The sequence below is a fragment of the Podarcis vaucheri genome (genome assembly GCF_965113315.1).
Source record: "Podarcis vaucheri genome assembly, chromosome: 1".
Lineage (NCBI taxonomy): Eukaryota > Metazoa > Chordata > Lepidosauria > Squamata > Lacertidae > Podarcis > Podarcis vaucheri.
The window spans coordinates 29,084,171-29,111,591 of NC_138759.1; the positions used below are offsets into that span (position 1 = coordinate 29,084,171).

The 27,421-nt window shown below is 43.1% G+C and overlaps 2 long non-coding RNA genes across 2 annotated transcripts in view; one reads left to right on the forward strand and one right to left on the reverse strand.

Annotated features, from left to right (window-relative positions):
* The first annotated feature begins 9,629 nt into the window (after nucleotides 1-9,629).
* LOC309539013 overlaps nucleotides 9,630-27,421 on the forward strand; it is a 31,821-nt gene continuing 14,029 nt past the window's right edge. Inside the window, exon 1 of the long non-coding RNA XR_014222605.1 lies at nucleotides 9,630-9,751. This is a non-coding gene — a long non-coding RNA (uncharacterized lncRNA). The remainder of the gene's footprint in view (nucleotides 9,752-27,421) is intronic.
* LOC309539057 lies at nucleotides 14,030-17,189 on the reverse strand. Its single transcript, XR_014222621.1, has 2 exons — nucleotides 17,129-17,189; nucleotides 14,030-14,464 (listed from the first exon to the last, which is right to left on the reverse strand). It is a non-coding gene; the product is annotated as an uncharacterized lncRNA (long non-coding RNA).

Genomic DNA, 27,421 nt, shown 5'->3' on the forward strand with positions numbered 1-27,421 from the left:
GAATATTTGAATGCATGCTTACCTCTGCCATTAAAGTTAGTAATGGGAAAAAAATTATATGGTGTGCATCTGCTTGGTTTGAAATTAAACTATTCTCACAAACAGGAAGTAATCCAATTTAATTTCAAACCAATTAAAATGTGGGAAAAGGTGTCCCTACCCTATAAGACCTCAGCTGCCTGTATTTTCTACTTATTAGGATGGAACAGTGGGGGTACTCTAGCAAGCCATGACATAGGAAGCAGATGGATGGATCTCTCTCTTTCCTCCCCTATTCAGCTGCAGTGGCACTCTGGTGGTGACCAAGTGATTGGGAATGGAAAAGGACAGAGATCTCTCCACCCCTTTCCTCTCTGAATTTATGATATGGAGCAATTCAAGCCACAAGTGTTCTCTGAGGAATGCTGCTTCTGATGCGGTAGCCCTTAGGGAAACTGCATTTCTGAGGGACTACTTGTTGGCCTTCTTCCTTTCCCTCTTCCCAATTAAAATCTGAGCCAGAGAAGAATTTGGGGAGCAGCAATGTATTGGGAGGGAAACACATGGGAGCAGTTTCAGGAATTCTCTTCTAAACAGGATCCAAGACCTCACCTGCTGTAGTGCCAGGTTAACTAGAGAGACCCTCCTTGCTGCAGCAAGTGAATGTGGTGATAAGGTTTTCCCGTTTGTGACAGTTTAGCATGGAGGAAATTGGAGAAAGAGGTTGGAAACATTTTTCCTTTTCTTTGATGAGAGTTCCTACTTCATGCTAGAAGTTTATATGGAAACACTTTTCTTGTGTGTGAGCTTGTTTGCATTTCTAATTATAAGCTAAAGGTTCCATTTCAGCTGGCTGGAGTCTTTCTGTAAAAGCTCAGTGTGGTCTACAGTTGAATTTATTCTGTAACTATCTATTCCCTGACTGTCAAGTAGTCTGAGTCAATTGAATATTATGCTACTTACTGTTGCTCTTCAGAAGATGTTTGTGTATATGGACCAACACAGCTGCTTCCATTTTTAGACTCTAAAGGAGGGTACGGTTATGGGGGCCATCATGATAAAAAATCTGCACTTTATAATTTGCCTTTTGTTGGCATTCGTCTGCCTTGAGAGATAATGAAGTGTGCCTCTCAGGGTAAAGTCAAACCACTGCATTAGCAGCACCAAAGTGACCTCCCCAGGGTGTATGGAAGTCCTGGGCTGTCCAGATGACAAGACCCCTCTCTTGGCCTCACTCTAAAGCAGTGATGGCCAGACTTGGCCCTCCAGCTGTTTTGGGACTACAATTCCCATCATCCCTGACCACTGGTCCTGCTAGCTAGTGATGATGGGAGTTGTAGTCCCAAAACAGCTGGAGGGTCAGGTTTGGCCATCACTGCTCTGAAGGAAAGCAGAGCCAAATGTCTGGCACCAGCCTAGATGCAGGAGTTGCTGGAAGAAGACGTACAAGGCACCATCCACTCCAGATTTGTGTAGGGTTTACTCCTAAGTATTTTTGTCTCTTGAAAATATCCCACAAGGCGGTGGAGGTTTATGATCAGATTTTTGCTTCTCGTAGATGGGCTACCTTCCCAGATTGACAAGCTTCATCTTCCTCTCACTTATCTCTAAAGCATGTGCAGAAGCCACCTTCTTGACTGTTGGACCCACTATTGGTCTCATTCACTCAATCTACTGGAGCCTATCTTTGCATGCTGGGGATGTCCATAACTCACCATGAGTTTGAGACCTACCAGCTACCCTCATCTGCTTTAGCTGGCCCATTGAAGCTGTTCCTGGGGTGTGGCTGCTGATACATCTTTTAGGAGCCATAGGTGAGAGCTGAGTGCAGGTTGGGGACCAAAGATGGACAAACTGACCCCAGTAGGAAAATTATGTTTCCTCCACCAAAGGTACTACCCCTCCCCTAAGACCCCATACACCCCATAGAACTTACCGCTATGTCACTATTGGTGGTCATAATTGCTGCCTTGTCTTAAGAGATGAGCATTTCAAGCACCTGAAATGAGTCGTGGAGATGTCAGCTGTACCAACATCACTAAATGAAATTAATGGGATCTAAAAGTGCTAGACGTTGGGTTTCTTTGGGCGACCTGTTGATTGAGCATTCACCCTAATCTGCATGCACAAAGCTTATGTGGTTAGACCATGCCTGGTTTTTATCGAGCATCCATTCTACTTTGTTTACGGGGTGGTTACACAACAATGGACATTCATCCTGATTTGTTTGTAGAGTGTTTACACCTCGTCTTGTTGATCATTCACACATCGCACACTTTTCAATGCATTTCTCTGTTACTTTCCTAACCACAAAAGGTCTGTTTTGTGGTTTGTTGCACTAGGGTCACACAGCGCTTTAACCCACTTTAATTGGGTTATTGGAAATTGCAGAATGTACCGTATTTTTTGCTCTATAAGATGTACCAGACCACAAGACGCACCTAGTTTTTGGAGGAGGAAAACAAGAAAAAAAATATTCTGAATCTCAGAAGCCAGAACAGCAAGAGGGATCGCTGTGCAGTGAAAGCAGCAATCCCTCTTGCTGTTCTGGCTTCTGGGATAGCTGCACAGCCTGCATTCGCTTCATAAGACGCACACACATTTCCCCTTACTTTTTAGGAGGGAAAAAGTGAGTCTTATAGAGCAAAAAATACGGTAAAAAAGTATACATTTCCTACAAAAGAGACACAAAATTTTTGATTCCTGAGAATGCTAAGGCTTTTGAATATTAAAAGTGCTGGAGAAGGCAGCAGTGTTTTTTTTAATCACGGGTATTTATGGGCATTTCCTTTCTACATGTTGTTTTCCTCCTTCAAACCTAAAGTTCTGATATGTGCTTGAATCCCTCTTGTAAATTACTGACAGTCATGGGGCACTCTTGGGGAGAATTCCAGGTTTAAGCCTGAGCAGTTCAACTGAAATTTCAGATAGTAGATTTTGATGTTCCTCTGCAGTATAGGACTGACACTAAACAACTCCTCTGAGTCCCCAACTGGAGTCTGCTGTGACACAGCACAATCCACAAGTAAAAACTAGGCCAGTTAGGAGGATGAACTCAGTCACTTCCTTGCACTACGTGACAGGAGAAGATGAATGCACAACTTTAAACTCTTTGATCTTAGTAAAGCATTTCCATTTCAGTCCATTTTATAAAAGTCTTCCTTAGAACCGAGCTGTAAAACACCTACATCAGATTCAAAGCCCTCAGATTATATCTTTCACAGGACCAATGGATCTAATTTTTATTCTAAGTGGCCTGGTTTCTTTACTGTACAGCTTTCAGAAAATGCTGGTAGTAAATCTTTTTATCCTGGCCTTTTAAACCCTATTCCTGTGACTGTAATCTGTTTTAACTGTTTTTTATTTTGGAATTTTATATTTTTGTAACTCCTCTGAGACCTGCTAATGAAGGGTGCATAATTAATGTTTATAATACATGGGTACCTCGGGCTAAGAACTTAATTCGTTCTGGAGGTCCGTTCTTAACCTGAAACTGTTCTTAACCTGAGGTACCACTTTAGCTAATGGGGCCTTCCGCTGCTGCTGCCGCACAATTTCTGTTCTCATCCTGAAGCAAAGTTCTTAACCTGAGGTACTATTTCTGGGTTAGCGGAGTCTGTAACCTGAATCGTCTGTAACCTGAATCGTCTGTAACCTGAGGTCACTATAATAATGAAAAAATTAAGATAGGTTGCTTTTTTAATTCATTGGTTAGCTTAATTTATTTGTAACATTTTAAATCAACTGAATAGGGATACTTGATTAATTGGTAACAATTTGTAATACTAATACTAATACTAATAATTTGGTTATTGCTTTATCTTGCCCAAGGCAGCCTAAAACAACTTACAAACAAGCAAACAAAACAACCCTACATAGATCTATTTTACACAAACTTATTTACACAGGGAAAGGACAGGTGATGATGATGATGATGATGATAATAATAATAATAATAATTTATTTATTTATGCCCCGCCCACTCTGGGTGGCTCCCAACCAAATATGAAAACAAGACACAGCATTAAACATTAAAAACTTCCTTAAACAGGGCTGCCTTCAGATGTCTTCTAAAAGTAAGATAGTTGCTTATTTCCTTGACATCTGATAGGAGGGCGTTCCACAGGGCAGGCACCACTAATGTGGCCATAAGTACTTATGAATGTGCATACGTTATACAGTTAACCCAAAGGACAGATGTATTAGCTTAAGGCTGAGAACTTTACTTTTTAAGAAAGTGCTATTCAGAACAAAATGTTGATTACAAAATCCACAGGTTTTTGCCTTTCCCTCTCACACAGGGGGGACTTCCTCCCCTCCCCTGTGGTGCCTGTTATGACGTATACACACTCCACCTAAAAACCCGGCATTCTTTTTTCTTCTTCAAAATAATTGTTTTAGTCATATGCAGATTTATTGAACTAGTCCATTAAAACTCATTTGATGAATCAACTAGGATTTCTTTAACTGAGTGACAGCCCTAATTCTCCCCCTCCCCATGTTAATTGTGATCACTCTGCTGACAACCCCAGTAAAAAACAACAAAAAACAACAACTCAAAACCATAGCAGACAGCGTACATTCCAGATGAACAACAAATTGTGCAATGCACCCAGGAGAATTTTGCAACATACTTGAAGAACCTGTTGCACAGATTGGAAAAATAATACAAGGCAGAACAAAAAATCCTCAATACTTATTTGATAAATTCTGTGTTATGTGGCAAAATACATTCCAGACAGTTCTCTCTGAGAGTAGGATGGCTCATCAACTGATTCAGTTGGAGCTAAGAGTGTGTTTTTTTGGTTGCATCTGTGGTTCTTAAAATGTTCTATTATCTCAACATCTGAGTTACAAATTTTGAATCAGATGATGGTTAATGTCTCATCCCAAGGGATCAGGAATAACATTCACAGAATGGATCTTATTAGTTCACACATTAACCAGAAATGAAGAAAAAAGTACAATAGACTGGTCTACAAATGCAGAAAACTGAGGGTGGAGATGGGCATATAGCACTTCCAGATTGGAGCTCCTAGCACATCATTGCTGCTGTGATGGAAGCTACAAGTGGAATTGAAATTACTTCCCACATTTCCGGGGTGGGTGTGTATTATGTTCTTTTTGTATATACCACCATGTCCTGTCCTAGTGGATATGACATAGCCATGTGGGTGGCAAAGTGTCAATTTACTAGAGCAGTTATTTAAAGTCTTTTTTTTTTAACTTTCTGCATTGGATTGCATGGGAAACCAGCCCCCCAAAAGCAGTGTTGAGGGGCAAAGCTCCCCTACCCCTGTCACAAGTGGCTTTAGCAAGGTACAGTGGTACCTTGGGTTACATACGCTTCAGGTTACACACTCCGCTAACCCAGAAATAGTGCTTCAGGTTAAGAACTTTGCTTCAGGATGAGAACAGAAATCGTGCTTCCGCGGCGCGGCGGCAGCAGGAGTCTCCATTAGCTAAAGTGGTGCTTCAGGTTAAGAACAGTTTCAGGTTAAGAACAGACCTCCGGAACGAATTAAATACTTAACCCGAGGTACCACTGTATCTGAGAAAGTCTACCCATCCTGGCTGCTTCAATCTTGTCCGTTGGAACGCTTCTTTGCATCCACTATATACGTACGTTGTTCTTCCAAGCATAACCTGTTAATTTGTGCATTAACCAAATCGTCCAAGTTTGCACTCAGTTCCTTACCTCCCTAGGTGTTTTATGCAGAGGGGACCCAAGAAACTGTTCATTGTGCTCTGTACTGTTGCTCTGTTGTTTTACTTTAAGTTCAGAGCATGAGCCGTTCAGCGCATGAGCCATGCCAGAGGGGCAAAGAGGAAATGCTCCATCCTCACTGTCCCTCTGGCATGGCCATTTTACTTAGCCAGTCAGGTCCTGTATCCACAGCAGTGACTAGAGGAGGAATGACTGCTGGGAGGAACTCAGAGAGAAAGAATGTTGTGGTGCACCTGTAGCAGCAAAACTAGATGCCTTCATCTACCCCACCTGCAATAAAACATGTCTTTCCTGTATCTGCCTTTACAGGCACAGCAAGCGCTGTATCTCTCCAACAGTTTGACGTTACCTCTGAAGGCGCACCCTTTCATTGTCTCTGGAGACAGGTGAATGCCAACAACGTAGCTGTGCTCTTAGACCTTGGGAACGTGTTTCAGCCCCAGGGTTTTAGGATTCCATCACTGCAATAGTTTCTGCCCATGGAACCTTCACACAGCTAGCTTCTGAGATTGTCATTGTTTGGTATAATTTAATTTTAATGTCCTAAATCAGGGGTCTGCAACCCGCGGCTCCGGAGCCGCATGTGGCTCTTTTACACCTTTGCCACGGCTCCGGGGCAGATACTAGCGAGGGGAGGAGGCGCATTGTGTGCCCCGACACTCCCCACTGTGGCGGGCGCTGTACTGGCTGTGACGTCGCATGGGGGCGGTGCGTGCGTTAGTCACGCACCGTCCCAATGTCACCTTTTTTTCTTCGGAAACAGGTCCAAGTGGCTCTTTTTGTCTTAAAGGTTGCAGACCCCTGTCCTAAATGAAGCAGACTGTAAATTACGAATTGTAAATTGTTGTTGAAAATCAAAACTATGCTTGCAGTTCCCATCTTTACTGTTGGCTTACTGTACCACACTGTTGGCTTAGTGTACAATGACTACACATCCACAATTTCCCCCATATTGCATCATTTTGACCTCTAAAACAAGGCCTAATTTAGTTGTGTTATGAATGTATTGTTGCACTTGGGTAAAGGTTGTCAAGCACCTTATAAAACTAATTTGAAAGCTGCAAGAAAAGAGCAAGTATACATATTGCATTCCCTGTGAATGGAAGCAGCTGTCTAAATCATATTTGGATTCAAATTTCACCATCCCATTATCAATTTCATAAATTGAAGCAAACCACCTTAAATAAACATAATCTTTCACCGTTTATTAAATGCACAGATCCACAGTTAAAGGTAAAGGGACCCCTGACCATTAGGTCCAGTCGTGACCGATTCTGGGATTGCAGTGCTCATCTCGCTTTATTGGCCGAGGGAGCCGGTGTACAGCTTCCGGGTCATGTGGCCAGCATGACTAAGCCGCTTCTGGAGAACCAGAGCAGCGCATGGAAACACCGTTTACCTTCCCGCCGGAGTGGTACCTATTTATCTACTTGCACTTTGACGTGCTTTTGAACTGCTAGGTTGGCAGGAGCAGGGACTGAGCAACGGGAGCTCACCCCGTCGTGGGGATTCGAACCACTGACCTGATCGGCAAGCCCTAGGCTCTGTGGTTTAACCCACAGCGCCTCCCGCTTCCCTAGATCCACAGTTAAGCAACTGTAATTCAAAACATTAAAAATTAAATAATTCTGTGTGTTTTACAAGTTCTGTTATTTTATTATCAGAAGCATACAAAATGGTTGAAATATCTCCTGGTCAACAAGATACTTAAAACAGCATCATCTCTCCCTGCTGAGAGGATGAGTGGCAGTTTAAGGAGCAGTTGTTAAAATATGATACCTCTCTTTAAAGTAGAAGTAGAAAGGATTGCGCACAAAAGCAGCAATGGCAAAACAACAAGAAGGCACCCCCAAGTCTCTGATACCTGTAGTTCAGTTCTAGGTATATCACAGCTGTCTGTGGCACATATTTTGAAGAGCCAGAAAGAGGACACTATGATGGCCATTCAAAGGAAATAAATGCAATTTGTCCCAAATTTTACCCCTGAAAAAGAGGATGTGTCCAGGAAAAAGAGGACACATGGCAACCCTGTCATGTGACATGACAGACAACCTAATTAACCATTTGTCAAAAGCGAAATTGTGTCTTCGGTTTTCAGCTGGGTATAATTTGAGGGAGGTAAACTTTAAAAACAGACCTAAGTTTGGGCTGCGCAGGAAATGTTCCAAATCTGTCAAGTCCTTGACATTAAAATTGTGAAAAGGTTCAATTTTGTTCACTGAACCTAGCTGTTATTAGCAAGAATAGAATTTAGGGAAAGAGTGGCAGATTGTCGAAGGTAGCTCTCAATAACATTCTATTAACCTGTTTTTCCTTTCATTGGTCTGAAGTCTTTTAGGAACACCTACTGCTGGGCCCCCTTTCAGGAGACAATATGTACATTCTTGGGATTTGCAGGAGGTGTGTGTAGACAGTTTGTGTGTACAATGACCACATGAGGTGAGTGGAAGTAGGACCACACCTTTTGGCCCTGACCATTCACTAAGGTGCTCAACATATCTTCAGGGTGGTGGTGGGGATGATCTGATAGGAGACTCTGTGAAAAGCAATGCCCTTGATTGCAGATACAATCTACAATCCTGTTTCAGGACTTATATGCATGAAGGAGGATCAGAGGGTGTAAACGCATGTTAACCTGACCCTCACTTTCCATTAGTACAGTGTGAACACCCCTGCCAGGACTGAGCCAATCCAGAAGCCCCACTGGAATACTTGCCTGGAATGTAGGAACAGGACAGGCCTAGCACACCCAAAGGCACTGACCTCAAAGTCCAACATTCCTCTGAAATGGAAGTATGTGGCTTGGCGGTGACCCACATGCTTTCATCCTGAAGGGCCTGGTCTCATGAGAGCAGCTGTACAACTATGGCAGCCTGAGGGAGAAAGGCTTATCATAACCTTCCTGTTCTCAAGCAGGGTCACCTTTTGTTTAGCCAGAGAGTTCACAGCACTTTCTGTGTCCTCTCTCAGTGTACCTCGAAAGCTCTTCCTGTCATCTTGGTGCTCCTCCACCATGTTTGTCCATCTTTTTTCATGCTTCCTCTCCCCACTCACTAAACATATTGAGCAACTGAGAGCCTAAGTACCTGTGACATTACTGTTTGATGTACCATAAAAAAACGCAAAGAGCAACCGCTAGAAGGAGGGGGCAATAATGGTCAGGATTGCAACGGGTCGGATGGGGGAGTTGGTGCCAAGGAAGGACTTTATCATAATGCAGGTAAAGGTAAAGGGACCCGTGACCATTAGGTCCAGTCGTGACCAACTCTGGGGTTGTGGCGCTCATCTCGTTTTACTGGCTGAGGGAGCCGGCATACAGCTTCCAGGTCATGTGGCCAGCATGACTAAGCCGCTTCTGGCAAACCAGAGCAGCGCACGGAAACCCCGTTTACCTTCCCGCTGGAGCACTTGCACTTTGACATGCTTTCGAACTGCTAGGTTGGCAGGAGCAGGGACTGAGCAACGGGAGCTCACCCCGTCGTGGGGATTCGAACCGCGACCTTCTGATCAGCAAGTCCTAGGCTCTGTAGTTTAACCCACAGCGCCACCCGCATCCCTCCTAATGCAGGTAGTAGCTTCAAAAGCATGGTTTTAATCAGGACTGCAGCAGGGGAGGAAAATGGTCAAATAATTATCCATCTCTCAACTTCCAATGGATACTATCTGTAGTTTTAAAAATATGCACATTAAATATAAGCACATATTTAATGGCACACTTGGTTTGTCTCTGATATGCCCAGTTTTTGTCCGAATGGAGGCAGGGCTTTCTTTCCTGTATGTTTCCCTTTCTGAAAAGCTATCTACTTTCAATAGCATTCCATCTCTAATGGCATGGCATGTCCCCCTGTGCTTTCCACTCTCTTGTTGTTCTGCATTGTATCTGCTTGTGCCCTTGAGCTCTCAACCCCCCTGAGCGAGGAATTCCATTCTCTGCCTGCCTCTATTTATTGCAAGGCACTCTGCACGTTGTTCTGGAACTCTATAAATGACAAAAATGCACATAAGAAACTCAAGAGATGGGAGGAGATCATCCCAGGAAAGATGGTGAGTAAAATAAACTCTTCCCAGGGCATTGACTTGAGGAAAGCTAAAATAAAATAAAATAAAAATATTTTTTAAAATGATGAGGTTCCCGGTAAGAGACAGGTTAATAAATCTGCCGGGAACTGTTGTTTGAATGGTGAGTAAGCAAAGTCACTTGCTGAGGCAGGTTGGGTCTGGGATTTCATAGAATTTTTCTAAGAACTAAGGGTTTGCCTGCTGGGCAACAGGCGTGCTTGCCAGTCAAAGATCAGAATGTCACGAAAGTTTAATCTGCCATGCTTTACCTCCTGCCTCCCTTCCTATTCTTTTATTACTTCTGGTTAAAAAGAAGGAAATCATGTCTATTGACTGAGGGCTCATGGAATTTCTAGAACAAAGATTAGATTAGGCTGCTGAAATTTCAATGGCCAACATTTTTTTTTAAAAAAAGAACCTGAATGACATCAGCAAAGCTTGGGGGGGGGACGACCCATAATCTGCTACCGAGAACTTCCATTGGCTGCTGCGAGGTCTGTGTTATTTGACATGACGTATCTCTTTTGGTGGCTTACCTTCCACACACTGCATCATCAGTCCCTTTCTTGGTATTGGAAATCCCTTCTTTGTGCCCAACAGCATTCCGGTTTAGCAATGCAGCAATCAGCAGTACATTTTACTCAGCTCCCAAGGGGGCAGGGACGAGGGCCAAGGGTATTCAGTGGGAGGAGAAAGAGACTGCAGCTGTTAAAGGGAGATGGAGTTGAGATGGAGGAGATTGGGGAAAAGGTGAGCAGAAAACAAGGTGGGTATATTTTCTTTTCCCAACCACTGAATAATTAACATCACCCAAAACTCAAAATGTGGGAAATCAACCCAAAGAAACAAAGCACACATTAGTGAGGTGTTTAAAACAATGTATTACTTCAGGATCCTAAAGAAATCTCCAATAAATCCAGAGAGCTGCAGTAGGGAACATAGGAAGCTGCCTTATGTCTTGCGCTACTGTCTACTAGGCCTGGGCGATATATCAATATATTGCCCAGGACCAGTATGATGGGCAGACCGTGATGGTGATTTCACTCAGCGGTATATCGCTAGCAAAACCACCACCGCTGGTAAGTCCCTCCAGTGCCCAGCACGCTGAGGGAGAAACAAGCTTCCGCCAGTCGCTGGAGGCAGAGGGACTCAGGAGCCATGGCGGTCTCACCAGCGATATACCAGCGATGGTGGAGTGAAACCACCATCATGGTCTGCCCCTCATCCCAGCGCAGAGGGAGAAGAAGAGAAGAAGAAGAAGAGTTTGGATTTGATATCCCGCCTTTCACTCCCTTTAAGGAGTCTCAAAGTGGCTAACAATCATCACCTTTCCCTTCCTCCCCCACAACAAACACTCTGTGAGGTGAGTGGGGCTGAGAGACTTCAGAGAAGTGTGACTAGCCCAAGGTCACCCAGCAGCTGCATGTGGAGGAGCGGAGACGCGAACCCGGTTCCCCAGATTACAAGACTACCTCTCTTAACCACTACACCACACTGGCTCTCAAGTTGTATACAGCTTGTTCCTCCCTCTGTTTCTTTAAACTCCTTGGCTGAGGAGCACACAGCTGCCCTCACCTCAGTCAAGCAATTTTACGGAGTCCCCGCCCCGCCATAGGCTCCATTAAACTGCTCCCGATCCCTAGCTGAGGGAGCCCCAATCCTTCTCTTGCCAGCATGCAGGCGGGAGAAGGATTCAGGCTCCCTCAGCTGGGGAGTGGGAGGTTTTTACGCTCCCCGGCTGAGGTGCACAAATAAGCCCCCATCCCTTCAGTCTGTGCGTGTGCATGCCAGTAGGATGGGGTTTTTGCTCAGTCGGGGGTTAAAGCCTTCACGCTCCCCGGCTGAGAGGTCGTGCCGGCAAAGGCAAAGGGAGAACTGCTTTCTTTTATAAGTTCTGAATCTTCCAACATTCAACCTCATTGGATGGCCATGAATTCTAGTGTTATTATGTGACAGGGAGAAAAACCTTTCTCTATCCGCTGTCTCCATGTCATGCATAATTATATAAACTTCTGCCACCTCTTATTCACCCTTTCTCTAAACTAAAAAGTCCCCAAACATTGCAACCCTTGATCATTTTGTTTGCCTTTTTCCGAACCTTTCCCAACTCCATAATACTTTCTGAGTGAGAGTTATTTCCCTTGGTCTGATCCTATGCTGCTTTGATACCATCGGCAAGAAAGGACCAAACCATGTAGCAGATAATGTGGTTCTTTCTTGCAGAAGTTCCTGGAGCACCATGAGGTCAGATGGTGGTTTAGTCTGTCTAGAGCTGCTTTCGTTGCATATGTATTGGACCTTTGTGATGTGGTACATACAGTAAATGGTCACCAAACCACAAATACAGTTTGCTTCCTTAACCTTCCTTTCTGACTCATTTCCTAGAGAAACAATTGGTTGCTGACGGAAATATATTCCCCACATAACCACTGCTCCTGTGAACTAGAGAGGGGAAGTTGGCCGGTGGTGGTAGGAAGTGCAAGGAAATAATATTTCTGTTGAGAAATGTATGGGAATTCTTGGTTGGATTGGAAGCGGGTTTGAAATCTGAGCTGTAGGCTGCTTTTTATGGGCCAAATGACACTTCAGTTGGGTGGTTTGATCTCACTATGCTTTATTTTCATTAATGAAATGCAGTCACAGTGGGCTGCCAACTGGATCAGAACTGTCATTTTTTGGGGGAGTGTTTAACCCTTTCCTCCATGGTCATTTTCCCAATCAAAATCCTCCATCACTCAAGGTGCTTTTTGACAAACTGGCGAATGAATGAAATAATTTAGGTGCCTGGGTTCCCCTGGGCAAACTAAAACATGGGGAGGGGGGTTGTTGATTATGGAAATGAAATGGCAAGGTTTTCTTTCCCTCTCTACAACTACTCTGGTCAAATGAAAAAAATTCCTTCCAGTAGCACCTTAAAGACCAACTAAGTTAGTTCTTGGTATGAGCTTTCGTGTGCATGCACACTTCTTCAGATACACCACCCAACTGAAGTGTCATTTGGCCCATAAAAAGCAGCCTACAGCTCAGATTTCAAACCCGCTTCTTCACTTCTTCAGATACACAGTGTATCTGAAGAAGTGTATCTGTGTATCTGAAGAAGTGTGCATGCACACGAAAGCTCATACCAAGAACTAACTTAGTTGGTCTTTAAGGTGCTACTGGAAGGAATTTTTTTATTTTGACTATGGCAGACCAACACGGCTACCTATCTGTATCTGGTCAAATGGTTAGCCCCAAGTCACCTCAGCTGCTGCACGGCACTTTGCAAAAAGAAAACGATGGGAAAGCCAGTGATGGATCTCTCACAGAACATATATTTTGGATCTCCATTATGATAGAAACACTGTTTACTTGCATTAACAAAAACATTGGCTCATAAAAGAGCACTTGCTTGAGGACCTGCTTTCTGGGTTGGTACCTTCCTAACCACTTCTCTTAGTTCCCTCTCTTCTTCCTCACAACTGCTTTCATCCTTTCACTTTCTGGTATCACTTGAGAGTCATGAGCAGTCAGCAGCTGGTTCTGAATTCACTAACCCCTCTGCCCCATGCAGTGGTCAGTTATTCTGCCTTCAGGCTAAGGCAGGGGGTTCTTGGCAACATGCCATTGAATGGACCACTCTCTAAGGGCATGTAGCCTGGCGCTGACTGCTCTGCCTGGCAGGGGATCCCCAGCAGGAGTGGCCCAAACTTGCCACTGCCACCCAGCCCCTTCGCCATCCCAGTACGGAAGAGTGACGCTGTTGCTGGAAAGCCAGTGGTTTATCCAGTGCAGTGCCAAGCCACCTATTGAGTTAGTGCAAGGATGTCTGCTTGCACAACAAAAAATCCCCCCTCTCCCTGCTGCTGTTGTGTGGTTTTCACAGATGATAAGTTTATTTGCACACATCTCAAGTTTTCACCACTGTCTGGCGTGAATTGAAAATTTACCATCGGACAAACCCCAGCGAGAGCCTCTGTGCATCTCCACATCTCGGTGGGGAAGTTTCTGTCAGTAAGAGACTTTGGGCAGCTTGTCAGCTGTTACTGATCTTCTGTGTAAGAAACCATTGAAAAGCTTTGAAGGAAACCCAGAGTTCCTTGAAATGTCATTTGAAAACCATACCCCAGTGATAATAGCATGTGAATGACTCAAAAGAGGGCATTTTGGGTTGGCAAAAGTTGGCTTTAGCTGCACCTATCTGGGTTCTAACATCCCAGTGACTTTCATCTAAGAGGACACTAAGCTGCCTTCCCAAGTTGTGCTCTTATGAGCAAGGCACTGTGAATACAAAATGCTTCCTTTATTTTCTGCTCAGTAGAGCTTCCTGTACAGTACAATGAGGTAGAGTTGTTTGCAATAAAGGACTGGTGTTGCATGTCGAGTCCTGTGCCCCGTTCCATTGCTGTCACACACACGTAACTTGCCACATCTCACTGCATTTCATTAACCGTGTTCCTGGAAGTTGTGGCCGCTGTGTAAACAGTTAAGCTTCGAGAATACACTCCTTGGTGATGTAATCTGCTTATTTACAACATCTGTCCAGGCATCCCTTGATAACTCAGTTAAAATGGCAATGGTAGTTACATAAGTCAGTTCTGCTCAAATACAGATTCTTGGATGATATCACAAAATGCACCAGCCTGTCTTGCAGGGCATAGAAACAGCTTGTACATTTCATAGATCTGCCTTCTCCTCCGCTTTCCCTTGAAATACTGGCTATATGGGAGACACAGAGCTCAGACATAAAAATAACTTATGGGTTTGAAGAGATATGGCAAAGGTTTTCAAGGTTACACATAATAAGGTACAGAAATGTGGAAATGATTATTTTAAGAGGCAGACCAAACAATGCCATGCTACTGCATGCAACCTTTCCCTGACATTTTATTTTATTTTAAAAGCAGAAGTTGTTTCTGAAGACTGCACAGGTCAGTGATGAGGTAGGTAGATGGTCTCAGGTTCAGTCCTTGGCCTTTCCAAAAAGGGTCTTTGCCTGAGTCCTTGGAGAATGCCTGCTAGTCTGAGATAGCAGGAGTGGTCCAGATGAACCCACTACTCAGTATATGGCTACTTGAGAAATCCTTGAAAAAGAGGACAAAGTTTTCAATGTTTTCTGGGGTTCATGGGTACTGCTTAATGTTCCAGCCACATTTTTCCTTTACAGGAAATATGCCATTATAAAATGCTGGCTTTAGCAATTAAAGTAATGTCTATAACTGAGATCCAGGCTTGTTGGAATACCTATTCTCAGTACCCACTGAGAAATGGAAATGTGTTTTCCCCCGAGGAAGGGAAGAATGGTTAACTCAAAGGTCTTTTATATTTTAGGAGAAATAAGCTGATGCGTATTGGGCAATGGAGTTCATCAGTAGAAAGCTGAAACTCATCTGATGCTATCCATGAAATGCCCCAACAATTTTCAGAGCAAAAACATCACCTGATTGCTGCCGCTGACAATGTCTCCATGTAAATGGAAACCGAAGCATCTTCAGGCTTCAATGAATTGAAATGATTTAACTAATAAACTAGAGTTAGGTTTGACAGAACAATGCTGGCAATGATCTGTGAATCAAGCAAGAGCTCCTGAGTAAGGGAGGGAGAAAATAAAAGAGTTTCATTCATTAGCTTTAAGTTATTGTCAGTACCCAAGTCCCGACTGGTAGAAATAACCTCAGCACAATAAGATGCAGTATATTCATTGGAAATAAATTCAGTGCTCTGAGAAGATGAAGTGAATAGGGAAGTTACCTATTGGGAGGAGTCTGTATGACTGATCCAAATCTGGAACTTAATGAGCACCCAGGAGATTATGGAAAAATAAAAAACCCCAAGAAACATTTGAGAAAACTAAGGTTGCAGTGATGCTTTGTATGCAGTTACTTGGTCCATCCACCTGGATGGCACTGGTCAAGTTGTCATCTGGCTTGGAGGGTGGGGAAGACTCATGATTTAAGACGCATTGCTACAATAATGCTACAATCTTCATGCATACTTCCCAGGGGTATGGAGTCACATCACATGGAAGCAGCGCCCCCACTTCTGGGTATATGTGTGTGAAGGCTCTATGTTCAAGGTGGAACATGAATCCTTGTGTGTGTGAGTTTACTGTGTTCCTGTATGGCCTATGTTAACCTTGCGAATATGTAGGGGACCTGTATCTTCCAGGTGCCTGTGGTGCCGAAATGGTACATCTGATCCCCTAAATAAGAGCAGTGTGGTTGTGAGCATGAGTCTGTGCAGATTATAAATAGCGCGGCTCACGAAACTGAAGCAAAAATAATCATTTTCTTTTAAAAAATTGCAATTATTTTTCCAGCTGGAAAAATAGAGGCACATAGAATGTGCTTGGTAAGGTTGATCAGTTTCAAATGACACCGTAAGTCAGCGAAGAACGAACAATAGAACTTCTGAGACTTGTTCTTAGTCACCGTTGTGCAATAATTACCTGCTTATTTACTGTAAGTTTAAGCTCAGAGCGTCACTTAAAGCTTTACATCTCCCTCGCTGCCAAAATACATGCATGACAGAAATAAACTAAAACATCATATCCATCCATCCCTGCAAACTAGCTTTAGCCAAACAAAGACCAAGTTGTATACGGCTTCCATGGGCACACCCAGGAGACTCAATATAGCCATTGTCGGTTTGGCGCATTCACTTCCCCGGTGTATTTCACATTCCCAGCTGGAGCGCATGCTGACACCTCTGGGTAACATCAGCCTCCAGAATGAAGGCACATGATGCAGTTTTGCTGCAGAAGAAGCTAAGAAGGTTTGTTAAATGAAGAAGAGAAGAAGAGTTTGGATTTGATATCCCGCTTTATCACTACCTGAAGGAGTCTCAAAGCGGCTAACATTCTCCTTCCCCTTCCTCCCCCACAACAAGCACTCTGTGAGGTGAGTGGGGCTGAGAGACTTCAGAGAAGTGTGACTGGCCCAAGGTCACCCAGCAGCTGCATGTGGAGGAGCGGGGAACCAAACCTGGTTCACCAGATTACGAGTCCACCGCTCTGAACCACTACACCACACTGGCTCTTGCCAGTGGTACCTCGAGTTAAGAAATGAATTCGTTCTGGAGGTCCATTCCTAACCTGAAACTGTTCTTAACCTGAGGTACCACTTTAGCTAATGGGGCCTCCTGCTGCCGCCGTGCGATTTCTGTCCTGAAGCAAAATTCTTAACCCGAGGTACTATTTCTGGGTTAGCGGAGTCTGCAACCTGAAGCATCTGTAACCTGAAGCATCTGTAACCCAAGGTAACCCTGTATATGCAAGCCACTCTGCAAGCTGAGTGTAATATTTCTTTGGTTAAAAAAAATAAAATCCTAATTTTTTGTATATGTCGTTGCATTCCAGCTCTTTGTTTATTTGTACGTCATTACCTTGGGTGTTTGTGTAACAAAAGAGGATTTTTGTGTGCTCCTTATGGGTTCATCAGCAGCTGGCGCAACAGTCACATTCCTTTCAGTATCACATCATACTTTGTTGCTGTGGATACCGTTGTGATGCTGCAAACAAAGGATTAGAAAACAACATAGTATTCCCTCTCCCTTTGACCAAAGGTTCTGCTTCCGTAACATATTAGCAAGATGAACACATGGCCACACAGAAAGAGCCTCTGGAGGCTGACCATTCCATAAGGCTTTGCTTTCTTGTAATTCTGGCTTATCTAAAAGTGCTAATGGGACATTGGAGCCCTATTTTCATCAGGTCTTTGGATTTCTGTAACACTTTGGGGGCACCCATAGAGCTATAATGCTAAAAGGAAGCGATATAACTTTATGTTTCTGGTTGCAGAAGTTAATAGGCAATTGTAAAATCAGTCCTTTCAGCAGAATCTGAATCAGAATGTTCAGGCATAAGTAAGGTCAACATATTCCTAGTAGTTTTAATCTGAACATCTAGGGCAGGGGTCGGCAAGGCTTACCGGGCATGGGCCGGATCACTCCTGCGGAGATCCAGTGCAGTGCTACACCAGAAATTGCTTCTGCGCATGCCCAGATGCCGGAAATCGCGCCTGTGCAGAAGCGATTTTCGGCGTCTGGGCATGCGCAAACGCGATTTCCGGAGCCATGGAAGAGAGTCCCCACGCCGCACTGCACCGGTTTAGCGCAGCGCATGGGGACTTGCCGAGCAGGCGGCATGGTTCACTGGTGGCTCATGGGCCGGTTAAGCCAACCTGTGATCTAGGGGAAAGAAGAACCAGTATTTGTCTGGTGCACAATGCTTGGCCTGAGAAAACCACTGGAGTAAGACCCCGAAACAAATCACACGGTCGCAAAACTGCACTTATTTTCAATCTATATAGCCACTGTTGCCAATCCAGGTGGAATGTTCAAGCAAACAGATTGAGCATGCACAAAAGAGTGCATGATGCTGCCCAGTCCATGAAAATGAACTTGCTTTATTGTGAATTAGTTTGGAATCTTCGTTTGAGCTGGATCATGCAAGGGACAAACAGATGAGCTGAATCATTCAAGGGACAAACATCCAAGTAGGGCTTTATCCACCACGATGCAATGCTACCCACCCCTAACTTGGACAGCCACTCCAGAAGCATAGCATGATCAATGGCATTGAAAGCCGCTGAGAGGTTGAGGAGAATTAACAGGGGCAACTTTCCCCTGTCTCTCTCCCGATAGAGGTCATCATACAGGGTGACGAAAGCAGTTTCTGTGCCCAAACCAAGCCTCAACCTCGATATAGAGCTTGCACCAGGCAATCTGATCTGCAAGCTTAAGGTCCCAGTATATTCTTAGAGTAGATCACTGAGCCTCTTGGGCTTGCTGATCAGAAGATCAGCGGTTCGAATTCCTGCAACAGGGTGAGCTCCCGTTGCTCTGTCCCAGCTCCTGCCAACCTAGCAGTTCAAAAGCATTCCAGTGCAAGTAGATAAATAGGTACTGCTGTGGCAGGAAGGTAAACGGCGTTTTCGTGCACTCTGGCACTCGTCACGGTCCTCTGTACGCCGGTAGTGGTTTAGTTATGCTGGCCACATGACCCGGAAAACTGTCTGTGGACAAATGCCGGCTCCCTTGGCCTAAAAGCGAGATGAGTGCCGCAACCCCATAGTTGCCTTTGACTGGACTTTACCGTCCAGGGGTCCTTTACCTTTACTTTTACCTTACCTTTAGAGTAGATCACCCAATGCGGGATCAATATACCCTAGCATTATATAAAACTGTCTAAAGTTGCAGTTGATCTTAAAATGAGAAGAGGTGCAGTATGGGCAAAGGGGAAGGTGTTAGACTGGCCAGGAGGAGGAGCCTCAGTGCTCTGCATCAGACTCTCCTCTTGGAGGTTTTTAAGCAAAGGTTACATGGTCTTCTGTCCTGGATACTTTAGTTGAGATTCCTGCATTGCAGGGGGTTGGACTAGATCATTCTTGGGGTCCCTTCCAACTCTATGATTCTATGATTCTAATGGGCTCCTGAATTGGCAAACCCTTAGCTTGTTGTTGTTTAGTCGTGTCCAGCTAGAATGCTGTAAAGGCCACCGCCATGGCAGAACTGCCTTTGCTTATTTTCCTACCGGTGTTGAACATTTGCAAAGCATTTCAGACTTTAGGGAAGAAAAATGGGGGGAAACCAACATCTATAGTTCAGGAAAGATCAAAGATTTATTTTCACAAAGGTCAGATTTTCCATGTCAGGTTCATGAACTCTACGAAATAACCTGAGCCTTTGGGATCAAAAGGAACGAAAGGATGGGAAGGTATTGAAAGAGCACACTGTCCACAAGATCAAGACCTCTCACTAGGCTCTGGTCTTCTGGCTTTGCCCTGCTGAGCAATCTGAGAATGGGCTTTTAAGCAACATTTAATCAGTTTGACTTACAGGAATGTCACAAAAGAAAGAAAGTTGTTTCTCAAAAGTTGGAGGTCTGAGAAAGGTCAGAGATCTCCTTGTCTAATTGCATGTCAAGTATTTTGGGGTGGGTGGGGAGGGGGCTTTATGCTTGGAATTTTGGAAGAAAGCACATAGCACAACAATATCACTAGAAATATTTCTTTTTAAACCCTTATTATAATCATATATCATGGAAGCACTTATGGAATAACTTGTGTAAAACACTCTTAAGGAAAAGTTCATTCATTTGAAAGCTTGGAGATATGTCACACACACACGTGTGTAACAAACTACAAGGCTAACATAAAATCAGTTTATATTCAAAGGATAAAACAAACTCAGTAATTGAGATTGGCTATGCAAAAGTATTGCTCAAAAAAGTAAGAAGTAGATTTACAATTGCCCATATATAGCTTTGCACTGTAATGTTTCCCACAATTTTCATGATCACTGCCACTCATGTGACAAATGTGGTACCCCAGCACACAGTTCTTTCCTCCTATTTGAAATTTAGTGCAACATAGTGGTAAAGGTAAAGGGGTAAAGGGGACCCCTGATCATTAGGTCCAGTCATGACCGACTCAGGGGTTGCGGTGCTCATCTCGCTTTATTGACTGAGGGAGCCGGCGTATAGCTTCCAGGTCATGTGGCCAGCATGACTAAGCCGCTTCTGGCAAACCAGAGCAGCGCACAGAAATGCCGTTTACCTTCCCGCTGGAGCAGTACCTATTTATCTACTTGCACTTAGGCGTGCTTTCGAACTGCTGGGTTGGCAGGAGCAGGGACCGAGCAACGGGAGCTCACCCCGTTGCGGGGATTCGAACCGCCGACCTTCCGATCGGCAAGTCCTAGGCTCTGTGGTTTAACCCACAGAGCCACCCATATACTACTACAGTGTAAAAGGAACATTAAAAATTGGGACAGAAGTGCTAGCATCAAAACTAATAAAGCTAACGCAATAAACCGGAATGCAGTCTTTGCATCTCAGTGACCTTTCTAATCACTAAAAGGCAGTTTAAGTATGAGAATGAGGAAAATCACCGAAGCTTCTATTTGTTATTCTTATCACACAGAGAAGTACTCTGAAATGACCCCTTTAGTGTTTGACTCTAGGCCAGCCTTCGCCATCTTAGTGCCCTCCATATTTTGGGACTACAATCCCCATCAGCATGACAGTGGACAAGGATGAAGGGAGCTATAGTCCAGCAACACCTCGAAGGCACCAGGTTGGGGACAGGTAGAATTAGAAGAAGCTGTGCTGGTTGCTTTTTAATTATTCTGAAATTTACATCCTGACAACCAGTTACTCATGGCCTCTCTAGTAGCTTAAATCTGGAGCTTTTTCTTGCAGTGTATACCGCAGACCCTGGGCACCACTTCAGATCCAGGTGAGAAGAAGCTTCCGGTAAGGAAACTAAACCAAGTCAAGGGAGAGTTTAACGCCCCCCCATTGAATTAAAAAAGAAAAATACTGCAAGGGACAACAAGCCTCAGTTAATGAGTCCTCAAATTTTCTTACAGGATAGTGCATTTATTTGTTACCCTGATCTTAGAGAAAGGTATAAAAATGGAAATCCATCCTATTCCAAATAAATCTGAGAATAAATGCTCAGTAAATCATAGTGGAAAATAGCTTTATTTTTGATAAACAATAATACTAGAAATAATGGAAATCTTTAAAAAGGATTCAGCTATTGCGCCCAAGTAAGTCTTAGATCCTTTCATTTATATGCTGATGAATTTATGCCTCACATTTTGATGGGTTATTGGGTGTCAGCAAGAAAAAAACCCTCAACAACCTTCTGTAAGACCTCGTTCAACAGGGTGATGAAGTGCATATTTCATTGTGCTTTTCGGGGGGGGGGGGGGAGGAAGCCACACTTAGCTGCAGAAATCCAGCCTTTCATGTTTGAGACACATTTTAATTTGTATGAAATAAGGCTACCATGACTAGAGGATATAAGGCAGCAGTTCTATGCCAGAAAAGAGCAAAAACAAAACAAAACACCCAAACAAATTATTGAATTATCTTATTGTACGCAAAGATAGCAAGGGGTGCTATCCTAACTGAATGTTTTCCTGCATGATGTGGCTCATTTAGGTCCTTTCTGGGGCTGTTTCTGGGGCTGAGACAGTTTTGATTGCATTGAAGGATGACCTACACTGAGAATACATCCATCTTGGTTGCTGGACATAGGAACGTGAGAGCTTCATCAGACCAAAGGCCCATCTTGTCCTGCAGCCAACCAGATGTCTTTGGGACCCCCACATGCAAGACATAAGGTGCCTTTCCCCACATTGATGAGGCAGCTGATGGAGGACACATATCTGTGCAGCTGCTGGGTGACCTTGGGCCAGTCACACTTCTTTGAAGTCTCTCAGCCCCACTCACCTCACAGAGTGTTTGTTGTGGGGGAGGAAGGGGAAGGAGAATGTTAGCCGCTTTGAGACTCCTTCGGGTAGTGATAAAGCGGGATATCAAATCCAAACTCTTCTTCTTCTTCTTCTTTTCTGCCCAGTGCATCCATTTTATGGTCAGTAAAGACACCACACTGTCCTCTTTGTGACTGGCACCCGCAGCCCTTTTTCAAAATTCCAAATGTGCTCATCTGTGCAAAAACTTTGGCAACCCTGTCTCTGATTTATATATATAATGCATTGCTATAATATTATCTGTTCAACTATGAAACCTGTTTTCACCATTGGAACAACTCTGAGTAACATTAGTCTCTATGGTCCAGCTTCAGCTATCCAAGCCATAGAAACATACCAATTTTATGCAGCAATTCTAACTTCTTGAGATACCAAACCAATGCTCAGAATTTGTAATGCATACAGTATTATTGTTACTTAAAATCTGTATGCAAATATTACTGGAAGCTGCAAACACAAGTTCTGACACAATGTGCTTCCCTTGACCGAGAAAGGAGGAAAAGAAGACTGAACTCGTGATCCATCATTTGTAAGGAATTTCTGAATGGGACTGCTTATAACTGGTGCCCTTTTTACTGAAGTGTACGTAGTTATATTCTGCCATAAATAAAAGAAACATTATGTCCCATCTGGGCACACTCTTTGCATGCTAAGTGAATATTTGGAGTAAATGATGCGTTTTTTGAAATGAATTTTCCATATTCTCCATCGTTCTGTGCAGAAATGTTCAGGACGTACAGTCATCCATCAGACTAAGCAGAGAAAGTGGAACATTATTTCATTCCTCAAATTTCTGAGTGCCCACACATCTTTGGTTCTCATGACTTCCTTATTGTTCAGTCATTTATATCAAAGATGTTTTAGGCATTCAGGAAGTGTATTATTATGCTTCACTGCAGAATGCTGGATTCTATAACATCTTTCATTCAAAATGGGTTTCAAAAGAATTTATTGAACACAAAGTTTTTGTTTTTTAAAAATATGGTGTTAGCCACAGCTGTAGTAAAAAGGGGTGGGGTTTTTTAAAAGGGTGATCTTTATTTACCATTAAGATTATTTTTAAATCATCTATGCCAGATGCCCAGATTGGACTGCGTATGCGTACCCCTGTGTCCACCCCCAGAAAAAAAACAGTGGGTCTGAGATTAAACTGGGGATTAGAGTAATGTGTACATAAGGGCAGTGCTTTTTTCTTCTTCTAAAAAAATGTTTAGGGGTACTCTCATTTTCCTACTCATATTGAAATTCTGCCTCTCAATGAGGCCAAACCTAGATTCACAAAATGTTTAGGGGTATGCGTACCCCTGCGCCCCCCCCCAAGCACTGCATAAGGGCACCAATGTAGCTCCAAAGCACAGGAACACCATGACATTTCCCTATGCAGTTCCTGGCTTGTCCCCAAGACTCTCTCTCCAAATACAACCTTTTATTTTCCCTCATCTTTGTGATTGCACCTTTTCCACCCAAACCAGCAAAAATGCTCAGAAAGAGGCGGATGAACCAACAGATTTGTGGATCTGTGGTGGAACATTATTATAAAACCATTCATAACCATATCAGGTAAAAGCAAATTTGTCCTGCTATGCTAGCTGCTGGCTTGGAAATAAGGAAAATGTTCTAAGTGGCGCTTAAAAAGAAAAAAAGAAAAAGCAAATCCGCCTATGTTCAAACCAGCCAAAATTGCTCCGGTGGCTTTTTTATTCTGGAGTTTGGCAACCATGACATGATCTTCTTGTTAGAAGACCCAAAATGACTGCAGACATCCTGCCCTGACCAGGGAGATCCGGGATACGCTGGCAGAAGTCTAGGAAAAGTGTATCCTTGCTCTACATAGCTGCGCCTTTCCGGTCAAGCCTTGGCTGTCCTGCTTGAAAGGGATTGCATTGAACAGGTACAATAATAAAGAACAGCTTTCCTTCAGTGGCTCCTCTGCAGGAATCTATGAAATGAGGCGAGCCCAACTAGAAGAGAAGAGAATCTTGTTGCTATTAGGAGCTTTCCAGCAGCCAAAGAGAATGCAGTGGCAGTACTAGCAGGAGCTTCACAGACATTGATCAAGCCTTGAAATGGTTATGGCTGTTCATTGTGAGAGGTCTAAGCCAAGCTACAACAGTGCCAAATGAACATGCAAGACATCAGGGCGCATTACACTAGGAAGGTCAATTCTGTTTGTATTGCAAGCTCAGAATAGTTCTCATGGGTTTATTTTACTTTCTCCCTGGATTTGTCAGCGTTATCTTTTGCCAAGCAAAGGCCGTCGTTTCAGAGCTGCTCCTTTGGGCCTGTCACTGACAAAACACTACAAAGACTGATGCAATCACACAGGTCCATTTCATTCTGCTATCTAGTCCCCTTCTGTTGTCTAGTAATAATGCCATTGCCTTCCATAAAAAGAGAGATAGTGACAGAAAGTATTACAACAGGCTGTGTCCATAATATCTCCTAAACAAATTTGCTCATTGGGTGGTAGGGATATACTGTACTGATTTTGTTTCTTGTTTTTCTACATTTCCACTGTGATTTTTTTAAATACAAAATTATCAGCATTTTAATGCAAATTCCTCCTACTATGCACATTCATGGATGTGGATAGCATGGGTTTCCACCTTTCTCTTCTGTCCTGGACAAGCCAGAGAAACTCGCTTATGTATGCATCTGTTAAATACAAGAGTAACAAAGTGGATGGGTATTTCTTTGCAAGCAGCCAAGACCTAGCCAGTCCTCATTCACAAGCCAGGAATGGGGCTTGCTGACACTACTCACTGTTCTACAGCACATACAGTCAATTCATAGGCTCCAACTGCCCAGCTGAAATCAAACTTGTGTTGTGCAGAAATTTATTATCTCCATCTTACAGATGGAGACACCAAGGGATTATATGATTTGCCCATATTCACAAAGTGCAGGACCTGGAGTTTAAAACCTAGATATCCTGAACTCTGCTCCCAAATGAGATAGATAATCTTACAGAAGAAGAGAGAGACTCTGTTTTCTGTCTTGTGGAGATAGGATATTTATACACTTCAGAGTTACCATCCCACAGAATTAAAAAAAAAGCGAGTGTTTTCTTGCTTGGAGACTGCCTAGTTTTACTCCAATTTAGAGCATTTGTTTCTGCAAAATAAAGAAATAAATCACACTTGAAATACAGAATAAAGCTACAATCCTTAAAGAATATTTACAGTATCCCTGTTGGTATCTGTTTCAGATTTGGGACTCAGCTACATCAGTGAAGAAAAAAACATTTTATATGAGTTATAACACTGTGATAATATGCTCTGTGGAGTCTTGTCTTTTGCCAACAGGATTTCCTTTTATGAAGTTTACAGTGTGTTTAACTGAATCACATTTTTGATGTGTCTAGATCCAGCCTCTGATTGAGCTTATGTATATGTTGTTGTTTTAAGCCTGCCTATCTATCTATCTATCTATCTATCTATCTATCTATCTATCTATCATCTATCTATCTATCATCTATCTATCTATCTATCTATCTATCTATCTATCTATCTATCTATATCTATCATCTATCATCTCTCACTCTCTATAGGTTTTTAAACATTGTTTTCATAAATGCACTTGTTTTAACTGTTTTATATATTAAATAATAATAATAATAATAATAATAATAATAATAATAATAATAATAATAAAATGCACTCACACTTATTTTATATATGTTCGGGGTTATTAGCTAAACTAATAGTGTTAGATCCAAACTTAGCCATCCTTAGAGTAGACCCATTGAAATCAAGGGAGATTCAGTCCCTTTTTATTTCAGTGGGTCTACTCCAAGCACGACTTACAGGACCATCCAAACCTTGTCTGGGCAGGTGAAGTGTGGTGGAGCAGAGAAGTCACAGTCTAATCCTCAGCTCCATCCTCAGAACACCCCAGAACATTTGGGGGCTTTCTGAAGGCCCAACTTTGGGAATTTCCACCTGCTCATTTGGAGCTCAATGCCAGCAGAGTGATGGTGTCATCTAAGGTTGCCATACATCCCAGAATTTCTGGAAATATGCCAACCCTATGCCGTCACTTCATGGGTACAGCCAGCAGAGCAGGGTGGAGGGAGATCTTGTGTTGGATTGATGATTAAGCTTGGAGCCATTCATTGACTTCATTTCAATTCAATTATCATTTTTAAAATTATTGTTGTTAATACTACTTCTTCATCTACTACTAATAGCAGCACTGATACACAAGCAAAAAAGACAGGTCCCATTTTAACTCTTCCATCAGGAGGACCTAAAAGTGCTTAAGGATGGGGTACTAGCCTCTCTTTTCATAGCAGTAGGTGCTATGGAACCCGGCAGGGCTTTCTTCTTTTAGACCTGCACTTAAGGTTTACCCCTTGTTAAAAGCACTTGAAATATACATTATCTGCCTAATTAGATAAATGATAATGAATGCTGATAAATGATAATGTGTGCTTGGTGATTCTCAAAAGGTCATTGTTAGTTTCTTCCATTTATTTGCATCTCCCTTTACCCCAATCCTGATTAATCCCTTATCTAGGTATCCACTGAGCAAATGTCAACAACGTTCAGCATGGCGCTATGCAGGTTTGTTCAAAAGTAAGCCTCTGGGGTTGGGTGACTATACCTGAATTTCAGTTTCTCATTTTCCCAACCTTGAGTTCAGTTCTTCAGAATTTCCACGTCCGTTTCTGATTCATTTAAAGTCCTCAGGAAAAAATATTCAGCATTTTAGTGCAAATTTTTGCCTAACGTAATAGACACATTTTTGCAAACCAATTTCCCCCTAACACCACACACTTTTGTGTGTTATTCTAATAGATAAAAGCATTTTTATGTACACTTTATTATGCATATTTTTGTATACACTGCTTGGCTGGAGAACACACTTGTGAACACACGGAGAAGTACAAAATTCAAGGGATGGGTGTGTTTCACCCTTTGCTTGGGGAAGGTTCACCTTTAAATGCTAACTGAATTGAATGTCTCTCCCATCCCTACAATCATCCCCACTGTCTTCAATGAAACCTATTCTCTGGTAGGTTTTTTAGGACTGCAACTTGAGGTCCACATGTTCAACACGTGTGCCAGCCTTTACTGAATTACACAGCGTAGTAAAGGTGAGAGGCACAACGGCTGGCATTTGTTTGTCTATTTTAAAGCACTTGTGGGGGCTGCCTGTCTGGGGGGAGGCAGAGTGTATATTGGCTTTGTTTCATAGACCAGCAGGGAATGCAAGCCAGTGCCATTAGAGCAGCTGCTGTCAATTTTTTTAAGTGTTAATGTAAATGGAAAATGTTTTTGTTAAACGGTCGGGTCACAGTAACATATCCTATAATGAATGTCTCTCAGGAATTAACTATCCCCAGCTGGTAATTCATACAGCTCATGTATACTCTGTACCATTTTTACAGCA